The sequence below is a fragment of the Onychostoma macrolepis genome, chromosome 04, assembly GCF_012432095.1.
Source record: "Onychostoma macrolepis isolate SWU-2019 chromosome 04, ASM1243209v1, whole genome shotgun sequence".
Classification (NCBI taxonomy): domain Eukaryota; kingdom Metazoa; phylum Chordata; class Actinopteri; order Cypriniformes; family Cyprinidae; genus Onychostoma; species Onychostoma macrolepis.
In genome coordinates this window covers 4,453,633-4,466,448 of record NC_081158.1, presented here as the reverse complement: position 1 = coordinate 4,466,448, position 12,816 = coordinate 4,453,633, and the positions used below count along the sequence as shown (strand labels likewise).

The 12,816-nt window shown below is 39.0% G+C and overlaps 1 pseudogene; it reads left to right on the top strand.

Moving 5' to 3' along the window:
• The first annotated feature begins 2,540 nt into the window (after positions 1-2,540).
• On the top strand, positions 2,541-12,523 carry LOC131538369 (tripartite motif-containing protein 16-like protein; annotated as a pseudogene).
• Positions 12,524-12,816: the final 293 nt, after the last annotated feature.

Sequence of the window (12,816 nt, the reverse complement as noted above, 5' to 3'; positions counted from 1 at the left end):
CATTCGACCGCATGGAACACAATAAGTGAAAAGAGGTCCCAACTTCTGCCAGAAAAGACAAATATGTTGATTTTTCTCCAGAAGAATGGTTCAAAACTTTTAGTCCTTTTGTAACCTACCTGCATGCCCAAACTGTGTTGCTTTTACAGGAATATTGTGTTTATTTGATTCTTGTTTGTGTAATAGATATTTGTTCAAACATTGCTGTTTGTTAGGCTATAGATAATTATTCTATTTTACATTTCAAAAAATAAAGTGTTGTTAATTCTGTTCTCTATTTGTTTCCCTTTTACATAAAAAAAAAAAAACCACAACAAAAAGTACAGATGAGAGTGCCATTTCAATAAAAGTAGTAATACCGTTAATGCCTTAACAATACCCGTCCCTAGTGAAGATTGTAATGCTGGTTTTGGAGTTGTTTAATCATCCTCTGCTGAGATCTTGAGAGATTGAATGTGTTCACAGTGCAATTCCAGCACTGATTTTGTTGAATCAGTGTACGAGTAAGGCCTGGCGTACACTAGATGATTTCACTAGGCTCAGCTAGAATATTTGTGAAAGGGTTGTACAACATTAATTGTTTGTATCTTACTACTTCGCTGTGCTGATTCTTAAATTATGTGTGGGGTGTAAAACTGTTGTTTTAGTACATCATGCTGGTGGTTTTATTCTTGTGGCTACTTATTGATTGATTGATGGAGATGGCAAATATAGATTTTGTTTGAATTTGCCTCTTTTTGTTTTTGTTAATAAAGTTATGATTTCAGTTGGAGTCCCTCTTGCAGCTTATTATTGCACTAATGAACCCGAGTCACCTTCTGGTCTTATTTCCCGGGGTTTCCTAAGGTAGTGTAGTCAAGGGTTTGGTTTCCAACTTTCTTTGTCTCAATCTTCTGCTATTTCACAGTTGTGAGCAAAACTCCAAAGCAATCATATAGTCTTTTAATGCAATTAAAGCAGATATACAGGGGTTGGACAATGAAACTGAAACACTGGCCAAAATAGAGTTGGAGCAGAGTGTGAAAGGTTGAATTAGCAGAGCAATAGCACAGCTGTACATAAAATATTGCAATGCACACAACATAATGAGAGACATATCAGAGTTCAAAAGTGGACAAATTATTGGTGCGCGTCTGGCTGGCGTATCTGTGACCAGGACAGCAAGTCTTTGTGGTGTATAAAGAGCCACGGCATCCAGGGTGATGTCAGCATACCACCATGAAGGACGAACCACATCCAACAGGAGTAACTGTCGACGCAAGAGGAAGCTGTCTGAAAGGGATGTCCGGCTAACCCGGATTGTATCTGAAAAACATGAAACCACAGCTGCCCAACTCGCTGCAGAATTAAATGTGCACCTCAGCTCTTCTGTTTCCACCAAAACTGTTCATCGGGAGCTCAACAGGGTCAATATGGCCGGGCTGCTATATCCAAACCTTTGGTCACTCGTGCCAATGCCAAACGTTGGTTTCAATGGTGCCAGCAGTGGAAATCTTGGTTTGTGGACAATCCGAAACGTGTATTGTTCTCTGATGAGTCCACCTTCACTGTCTTTCCTGCATCTGGGAGAGTTATGGTGTGGAGAAGCCCCAAAAAAGCTTACCACCCAGACTGTTGCATGCCCAGAGTGAAGCATGGGGGTGGATCAGTCATGGTTTGGGCTGCAATATCATGGCATTCCCTAGGCCCAATACTTGTGCTAGATGAGCACATCACCGCCAAGGACTACAGAAGCATTCTGGAGGACCATGTGCACCCAGTGGTTCAAACATTGTTCCCTGAAGGTGGTGCCATGTATCAGGATGATAATGCACCAATACACACAGCAAGACTGGTGAGAGAGTGGTTTGATGAACATCAAAGTGAAGTTGAACATCTCCCAATGCCTGCACAGTCGCCAGATCTGAATATTATTGAGCCAGTTTGGGGTATTTTGGCAGAGCAAGTCAGGAAACGTTTTCCTCCACCAGCATCACGTAGTGAGTGACCTGGCCACTGTTCTGCAAGAGGAATGGCTTAAAGTCCCTCCGGCCACTGTGCAGGACTGGTATCTGTCATTCCCAAGACAAATTGATGCTGTATTGGCCACAAAAAGGAGGCCCTACACCATACTAATAAATTATTGTGGTCTAAGTTTCAGTTTCATTGTCCAACCCCTGTATATAGCACATATTTCTGATGCTGATGACTCTCAAGTCAGATGACTGTATCTCGATCTGCCCTTCCTGCATAAACACACACATATATATATATATATATATATATATATATATATATATATATATTCATTTTACAACCTTTATTTCAACCAACTAATTCAATATTCAGTGTCAGACCTTGGCTTGAACATCTGATTACCTCATTTCAAGCAGATTGACATTTGTCTGCCTGCTTTTGTGTGTAAATTTAAGGGTTAGATTTACATCCACCACTCATTTAGTGGTTTCTCACAATCGGCCCCCAATTAACGTTTGGTCACTCCTCACTTAAGGTGAGAGCGCGAGTATTAGATGTTTCCTTCCTGTATGGCGGGGCACCAGCCAGGAGTTTCACCTTGACGGTAAAGAACAATCAAAGTTTGTTGAATAAATAATAAAATACATTTATAAATTATATAAGTAGGAGGAAGTTTGTCATCTGACCAATCTGAAGGATTTGGGAGATTTCAGTAAGTTAGAGCCTCTTACTTCTATTATCAACACAAGGAAGACACAAGTGTAATATAAGCCTGTGCTGCCATCTTGTTTGCCTGTGTTTACTACAGTGAGTTAGAGAAGAAACCTCTGACTGCTTGATAGATGAGGTGATTTGATCAGAGCTTCATTTCATAATCCAAATAACATTTCAGGGTTTAGGTCCATGTTGAGGTTTGAAACTATTTCAAATCTATTTCTTCTCGTCCTGCAGCTGTGAACTTATGAAGGACGATGGTGTCTGTTAAAGATCTGCTCGTGGACTCACTGAAGGAACTGGTAGAAGCTGATCTGAAGGAGTTTAAGTGGCACTTAGAGAATGATCATGGGTGTATAACAAAGAGTGAAATGGAGAATGCAGGTAGGTTAAAAACAGTGGATAAGATGGTGGCCTGTTTTGGACCAGAAAAAGCTGTGAAGACCGCAGTCTGCATCCTGAAGAAGATACAACAGAACCATCTGGCTGAGGAGTTGGAAAACAAATACAAACAAAGTAATGTCTTAAAAGTGTGATTGTTTGACATAAACTTTCCTCTTTACTCTGCTCATGTGTTTGTCTGATTTATGTCGTCCAGGCAGTGATCCTCTCTCTCTCTCTCTCTCTCTCTCTCTCGCTCAGCTCAGGATCAGGGCAATATGAAGACATCTGCTCCTGTTGCAGCCGATTCAAACATGGGGTAAATACTATTCACTGTCTCTACATGGAAACAAGAATATATGATGGCAAACAGCAATTGCAGGGCCAAAAACATCAGCAGAATTACAAATAAATTTAATAGAACAGAGTGTCCCAAGTGCTGACACTTGAAAGTTTAGCATTGTCAAAAGCTTTATATAAAACATTATATCAGAATCGTAATCAGAATGAGCTTTATTTTTACGTGTGCACAAAATACACAAGAAATTTGGGTAACACTTTACAATACGGTGACACTAATATGCATTAATTCATGCTTAACAAATGCACAGATAATCATGAGTTCATGTGCAACTCATGAAGAACTAAACCATTTATTAACAATTACTGCATCAGCAACTAATGAACATTCGATATGATTCATAGAGTAAGTAATCAATAAATTGTTATCAGTTAAATGCGTCATAATATATTAACTACCTAATAACTTATTTTATTAACTAATGAAGTAAATTCATATGTTAATTACCACATTGGGTCGAAGCCATGCCTTTAAACTTCCAGTTGTCTGCTTTATTTAATCATTAGCTAATGATTTGCATCGGTATCATTATGTTATGACTTTACTTGCTGAGGCACTTGACTATTAACTAATTGTTAAGTAATATGTCATTGTGGTTATAGATTTTGAATTAGTTAGTTAGTCGAGTGCCTCAACAAGTAAAGTCATAACATAATGATACATGATTTTATATGAAATGTAGTTTGCGGAGCAGACAGAGACAGCTGTTTAGAGATTATAAAGTGAGTGCTCTTTGCTGGCATTCTGCCATGCCAAACCATGCAAGCAGCAGCCTATACTTGCTTTAGTTAAAAATAACAGTGGTTTGTGAATGTTTATGCTTTAATATGAAATATTTTATCAGGAGCGTTTATGCTGGGATGTTGTGGGGTGACATGAAACTTACTATTTCATGGATGTACAGAAAAAAGTAATGTAACTATTAATGTAACTAATTACTTTTGAAATAAATAATCAAATTGTAACTTGATTACTTTTAAAAGGAGTAATCAGTAATTTAATTACATTTCCAGAATAACTTGCACAACACTGTCCTTAACACGTCAATCTCTCAACACAGATTCCAGCGCACACGGTGTTTGATTGACTGAGCTGAGACAAAGTCATGTTCACAATAGGCTGGCATTTAATGGATATATAATGCATATCTCATTAAATGCTTAAACTTTTGTTGTATTGTTGACAAAGTAATATTTTATAAACCTTTGGACTATTGCCCTTAACAACTTTGCTTATGCATAATAAATCAGATAGACTAAATGTCGTATTTTGTCATATAGTCCAGTTCACCTATACTTTTATGTCCACTGTATTTATTACCCACTTTACAACCCACTCTGAGATACCTGGCAGAGCCTACTATGCATCTGTGTGTCTTGACAGAGGCTGAAACGCTTTTTTTCTGAATTCAAGGCAATTTTCCGCTTTGACGTGGGTGCTGCTTATGCTGTGCGAGTGGGGATGCTGTAACATTCATTGGGAAGCTTGCTGCTCTGAAGTGGAGTACCTCTCATATCAAGTGAAAGCTCTCAAACCACTCATGCAGTATAAAAATACATCGCAGAGTTAAGAGAAAGCTGACAACGTGCAGACAGACAAGAGATATGAAACAAAGTCTCAGCCTTCAAATTTTGTCATTGGCTCTTTAACGTGTGGTGACAGATTGCTGTAGCGCTTCAGTTCAAGCGGCATTTTAACCAATCATCTCTTCCTTTTTACTAGTTATAGCATGAAATAAACAGAAGTGTAGATACTATGTAACTAAGAGATTTATTGTGCAGTGTAGAGAGCCTATTCATTTTTATGAACTGTAGTGAGTGACAGCTTTTCAGTGATTATAGACGGAGCGCTCTTTGCACGCATTCCAGGTCTCAGAACAGAAATAGTCGCCTCAGTAAAGAAAGAATTGTGTTTCAAGCCATAATTTTACTTTAGATGATGATTCAAAATGACTCTTTTGTGCTTTTCCTAGGCACGCCAGCGCGAACAGCCACGCACTCGTATAAATGCACGAATGCAATGACTCAAAATTTTTGCTTAATGATAGATCACATTTTCGATTTGTTTCTCTGCAAACCCTACCGTATGCCTTCAGAACACTTGGAATATGGAATGAGTTTCATGGGATAATTTTATGTTTATAAAAAGAATAAATGTATATTTTATTTATTCATTTTTTATGATAATGTCTTCTTTTGTGAACTTAAAAAAATGTGGCATAATATGTCTTTAGAACAGCATCAAGTTGACGTGTTACTGGTTGTGAAGGGATAAATAAACTATAAAGTATGAGAGCGAGCGAGCAAAATAAGGGTTAGGCATAAAAGAGCACGTAGTTATTATGTTGGGGCCCCATACCTGGAATTTTTTAGACCCCAAATCACTAAGACTGCCCCTACTTGGAATATACTGCCTTTGTTTTATTTTATTAAAGTTATAATACTTGTGCAAAATCTTATTTTGTGTGAATCTAAATCATTACTGAATTGATTTAACATGTTTTTTTTTTTTTTTTTAAGTTGAGTGGGCAAATACTCTTAGTCAACTTACAATAAAGTTGAGACATTGAAAACTTAATGTTCAGTTGAATAAACAAATTCAGAAACTGCAAGTTGTGTCAGCTTAAAAAATTCCATTGAAACATGCTGATAAATCTGTTGTACACTCTTCATTCAAACACAGAAGCAGGAAATACAAAACTCTTCAGTTCAGGGAAAGAGAAACTAAAAATGTAGTTGAGCTGTTGTGTGTTTGTCTCTGTATTCATGCAGTAACATGGCAGAAGCCAGATTTTCAGTGTGTGCAGTGTGTCTGAATCTCCTGAAGAATCCAGCGACCATCCGGCGTGGACTAAGTTACTGTAAATGTATGCTGTGTACGATGGATGAACATAAAAACCACGGCACTGTATCAGCTGCAGCACAGAGGACAGAGAAACAGGTAAGAACCTCAAGCAACAGTTCACCAAAAAAATTTACTTTTCTTTGTGTTGTGCCAATCTTTTATGACTATGTTTTCAGAGGAACAAAAGGGAAAGTATTTTGAAGAATGTCTCCTCTCTATACACTGAACAGCAATTGGCTTCAAAGGTTTTAATATTTCAAATAAAATAGCATAAAAGTAATCCACACAATTCCAGGGGTTTAATCCAAGTCTTCTGAAGCGATACAATTACTTTGTATACTGAACAAAGTGAAATTTAAGTCATAATTCACTATCAAATCAATTATTTTATCAGTTAATGTATACAGAACCCAAATCAAATATGCTGGCATGTTTAGTCATGTGAAATTTATGAATCAGTGAGGTCTGAAGTCTTGTCATGTCACCATATTTGATTTGGGCTCTGGAAAGAATATCATCTTCAGAATACCATCTTTTGTGTTCTGCAAGAGAAAATCATAATTTGGAATGACATGAAATTGAGTAAATGGCGGCAGAATTTTTGGGGTGAACTATCCCTATAAAACTTGGCATTGATGGAATAATGCTGGCACTTATGCTTGAACATACAACCTTATCACGTTAGATTTTTAACTCCTCAGTCTAACAACTTCACTGATATTGAAGTCATATCAACTGTTCACTTCAGGACTTTGTGGTAGTAGTTTTATTAGATTTTTTCCTATTATTTGTTTGTCCTCTAGAAGCAGTTGAAGGAGATACACAGATGGTTTCAGCAGAAAATCCAGCAGAGAGAAAAAGATCTTCAGCAGCTGAGAGAGGCTCTGGAGTCTCAGAAGGTGAGTCTGAAGAAGAAGAGAATTTTGAGTTTCTTTTAGGGACTCTTCTTCAGTGCTGGAGCTCTTTCAGTCACACTGAAGCCTGACTCACTGTGTGTCCTAACAGCGCTCTGCACAGACAGCAGTGGAGGACAGCGAGAGGATCTTTACTGAGCTCATCCGCTCCATTGAGAGAAGCCGCTCTGAGCTGATACGGCTGATCAGAGATCAGGAAAAGCAAGCAGTGAGTCGAGCTGAAGGACGACTGGAGCGACTGGAGCAGGAGATCAATGATCTGAGGAGGAGAGACGCTGAGCTGGAGCAGCTTTCACACACGCAGGATCACATCCAGTTCCTGCAGGTAACACACATCTAGAAGAACAGGATCATAGTGGACTTGAGCAGATCCTGCTGTGACACCAGACTCACAGAGAAACATTTCATGACAGAAGAATGAGCAGTTGACTGCAATTTGAGAGACAGCACTTGCAATTGGTTTTAATTCTGAAAATCTCCTAGGAATCTTTTTTTTTTTTCCTGATATCATTCTTCTAGAGGAGAAATTTTAGCCCTGTTCAATATGTCCAAAGCCAATTTTAATCTGCTTGGAATCCAGTCATTTTAAGCATATTTAATGTGAGTTGCAAAAAAGCATCAGATATCATTGCAGAACATTGTGTGTTCTGGAACACATTCTGAAGTTTGACAGCCACATCCTTTGATCAAAGTTGGGTACCACACAAGTAGAAGTCAAGCATGCTTCTATGTTTCTGTCACTGCCTCAGCAGGCAAAGTAGTCCAATGCTGCATCTACACAATGGGCCTCATTCATGAAATATTCGTTAATATGAGTCAATTCTGAGTAATTTGCACGTAAAACAGACCTTCCTGAAAACTCTCCTCCGGATTCACAAATGCATCATAAACTTCCAATTTGATAGTTAAACATGCGAATGTTAATGAATTCCAATCATAATCCCTGCCTATGAATTACAGCTACGCAAATTGTGTGTCCTGGAATGCAGTGGAATATTCTGGTCTACTTTCTCAGGTTTGGTATATTGCATAAATGCAAAAGAGACCAGTAGGCCATATGCCTAACAATAAATATTCAATAACGTGTGTCCACCAAAGAGTTTTTAGACAGCTGAAAAACTGTCAAGTGCTCTTTTGAAAATGACAAGCTGCCACAGCGTTTTTCCAACTGAGACGCTTTGGTTGCTATGATTTGGAATATCCACGGTGGCAACGTATTACTAGTATTAGTAATACAGTACTAGAACTAGAAAAGAATCTTTGAGGGTAAAATAATAAGCACCACAGTCCAGGGATCGACAGCAATCTTTTTATGGGATGGGAGATAGAAGAAAAGCCATGTCCATGCCCATACCTGAGAGGATTTGAGTGCGGAGTGGAATAAAGATGGGGGCTCCTTTGCAATGGCGTGGGCAGGAGTTGCAGCTGGAACAGTTGTGAAGAGGGAATAGGAAGGAGGACGTGCTGAGATAGAGGTATGAAGGCTGACAGGGGACAAGACGAGGCAGGCACCGTTTGCAGTGGCAGTCTCACACTAAGTCTGTGCTTGTAGCAGGAAAAAAGTAGTAGAAGTCAGAGGTACCCTATTTGTTTGGTATATATAGCCTCATGTTCCCATTGTCCTTTGTGTAGCCTTGTTCCCTGTACCACTGTTTGGTGAGTTAATGGTCCTGTTTAAGTTCACGTTTATTTCATGTACTAATGCTGCCTTCACGTGCTATTGGAAATTTCCTATTTCCCATTTAGGAAGTCGTGATTACAAACTTGTCGTATTCAAGTGCTTTAATGTCGGATGTAGCATCCCATTGGTTGACAATCATATAAAAATTCACCACGCTATACAGGTGCATCTCAATAAATTAGAATGTCGTGGAAAAGTTAATTTATTTCAGTAATTCAACTCAAATTGTGAAACTCGTGTATTAAATAAATTCAGTGCACACAGACTGAAGTAGTTTAAGTCTTTGGTTCTTTTAATTGTGATGATTTTGGCTCACATTTAACAAAAACCCATAAATTCACTATCTCAACAAATTAGAATACTTCATAAGACCAATAAAAAAAAAACATTTAGTGAATTGTTGGCCTTTTGGAAAGTATGTTCATTTACTGTATATGTACTCAATACTTGGTAGGGGCTCCTTTTGCTTTAATTACTGCCTCTATGGGGTTCAGGTCTGGTGAGTTTGCTGGCCAGTCAAGCACACCAACACCATGATCATTTAACCAACTTTTGGTGCTTTTGGCAGTGTGGGCAGGTGCCAAATCCTGCTGGAAAATGAAATCAGCATCTTTAAAAAGCTGGTCAGCAGAAGGAAGCATGAAGTGCTCCAAAATTGCTTGGTAAACGGGTGCAGTGACTTTGGTTTTCAAAAAACACAATGGACCAACACCAGCAGATGACATTGCACCCCAAATCATCACAGACTGTGGAAACTTCACACTGGACTTCAAGAAACTTGGGCTATGAGCTTCTCCACCCTTCCTCCAGACTCTAGGACCTTGGTTTCCAAATGAAATACAAAACTTGCTCTCATCTGAAAAAGGACTTTGGACCACTGGGCAACAGTCCAGTTCTTCTTCTCCTTAGCCCAGGTAAGACGCCTCTGACGTTGTCTGTGGTTCAGGAGTGGCTTAACAAGAGGAATACGACAACTGTAGCCAAATTCCTCGACACGTCTGTGTGTGGTGGCTCTTGATGCCTTGACCCCAGCCTCAGTCCATTCCTTGTGAAGTTCACCCAAATTCTTGAATGGATTTTGCTTGACAATCCTCATAAGGCTGCGGTTCTCTCGGTTGGTTGTGCATCTTTTTCTTCCATGCTTTTTCCTTCCACTCAACTTTCTGTTAACATGCTTGGATACAGCACTCTGTGAATGAATGTTTGTGGCGTACCCTCCTCGTGAAGGGTGTCAATGATTGTCTTCTGGACAACTGTCAGATCAGCAGTCTTCTCCATGATTGTGTAGCCTAGTGAACCAAACTGAGACCATTTTGAAAGCTCAGGAAGCCTTTGCAGGTGTTTTGAGTTGATTAGCTGATTGGCATGTCACCATATTCTAATTTGTTGAGAGTGAATTGGTGGGTTTTTGTTAAATGTGAGCCAAAATCATCACAATTAAAAGAACCAAAGACTTAAACTACTTCAGTCTGTGTGCATTGAATTTATTTAATACACGAGTTTCACAATTTGAGTTGAATTACTGAAATAAATGAACTTTTCCACAACATTCTAATTTATTGAGATGCACCTGTACATGCAGTTTGCTGACAATTCTGGAATTTCATTCAAATAAATGCTTATTTCACTGCTTAATCCGTAATAGAGCAAGCAAAGCAAGGCAAACGCTCACCTTATGAGGTGCAAGTTGAAGGAAAGAATATAAATAAATTAGAGAACAACTGCACACTCACTTAAGCATATTTATTAACCGTTAATAAATATGCTTAAGTGAGTGTGCAGTTGTTCTCTAATTTATTTATTTCACTGCTTAAAACATACAATATGCTTCGATTGATCGTTCATATCTAGCTTATAAATACGCTACTTTAGCGACAAGACAAAGGGATGTAGTTGTTGTGAGAACAGCATTGAAAGCAGCAATGATTGTCCCCTCCACCATATTTAAAGTTTATGACCCGCCCAACTCGGAAACTCTGCTATCAAAATTATTTCTGAATTTCCCAGTAGTAAATACGACTTGAGAGGCCATTCACGTCCAATTTACGATTAAGAAACTCATATTTACGATAATTCTGAAAGCACGTGAAGGCAGCATAAGTCAAGTCATGTTCTGTTGAGTTTGTCTATTTGGAATAATACTGCACTTGGGTTCTTCAAGCTCACCTCCAGTGGAGCCGCACAAACCTGATCATAGTGCAGGCTGTTGGGTGAAGTGTGAAGCTGATGAGATTTGATTTCTTTTTTCTGTAGAGTTTCCAGTCTCTCTCAGTACCTCCTGAATCTATGGACACGCCCAATATTCCCTTCATTTCTCTCTTCTCTTTTGATGGCATGAGAGAATCTGTCTGTCAGCTGAGAGAAAAACTGGAGGATTTCTGCAAAGAGCAGCTCAAGAAGATCTCAGACAGAGGTAAAGTCCTGGAGATTCATCTGCACTCAGAAACCAGTCCATCATCATCTCATATTATATAAACCGTGTAGAACATCTTAGAAATGTCTAAAGAATGGATGAAGGGTCATTTTCTTTTGACATGAGAATCACACTGTTCATGTCTGTTGATTTCCACAGTCACATTCACCAACATTGATCTCTGGACCAGGAACGACTTCCTACAATGTAAGTCAGTAAGAAAATAAGCAGAAAAAACTCACTGAATGTGTTCATGTTCTTCCTGTAGAAGGTGAAAGAAGAGTTTTATAATTAGTGATGTACGGTAAATGATTATTTGCACAGGATATCTGGTCATCTGTACTTAGAGGGTGAGGGGGTACTGGGATTGGGAACCGCTGGTCTGTGTTACATGCAGAGCGGGGGGAGTGAGGACTGGGATTGGGAAACGCTGACTTGGACACTGATGGTACACTGAACATGAAGAGTTCAGCTACATAAAAAGATCAAACAGATTCATAATTATTGATTCTGATGTGTTTTATCTCCATCAGATTGCCATCAGCTCACGCTGGATCCGAACACAGTAAATAAATACTTCCATCTGTCTGAGAGCAACAGAGTGATTACTTACACTGACACATATCAGCTGTATCCTAACCATCCAGACAGATTTGATGTGTTTCTTCAGGTGTTGTGTAGAGAGAGTGTGTGGACGCTGTTACTGGGAGCTGGAGTGGAGTGGAGGTGTGCGTATATCAGTGTCATATAAGAGCATCAGCAGGAAGGGAGAGAGTAAAGAGTCTTTCTTTGGATATAATGATCAGTCCTGGAGTTTGTTCTGCTCTCCCTCCAGATACTCATTCAGACACAATAACATAAAGACTGATCTCTCTGTGAAGCCCATCAGCAGCAGAATAGGAGTGTTTGTGGATCACGGTGCAGGAACTCTGTCCTTCTACAGCGTCTCTGACACAATGAGCCTCATCCACACAGTCCAGACCACATTCACTCAGCCGCTCTATCCTGGGTTTTGGGTTGGTTATAAATCATCAGTGAAACTGTGTAGATGAATCACAATAGGCTGACAAGTGATTCTACACAAAATGCTTTGAGCTGCATTATCAATCAGTAACAGTGAGATGTTATAGAGCAACTTCTTTTCTTTTAATACATTAATACTGTATCAGTGAAATAACATATCAGAATAAATGTGTGCAATAAATCCTCAAATAGATAATACTGTGTCAGTGAAATAACGTCAGAATAAATGTAATAAATCCTCATATAAACAGTAAGATCAGTGTGTGTGTGTGTGTGTCCTGCTGAGTGACAGGGTCTGTCTGTGCTTTTCTCAACCTGCATTTGTGTTGATGGAAATCACATTCATTTAGTTCTTATTTTAGTGTCACATACAGAGTTCTGGCATGAAACTCTAGATGGTGCAGTCCAATAGGTCTAACTCAATCTGACCTAATGACATCATTACCACATGGCACAGCTGATTGGTTCTCTCATGTATTGGTAGCCAATGAGCTCTGTGCTCAATATTCAAACATATGACTAGTACTTG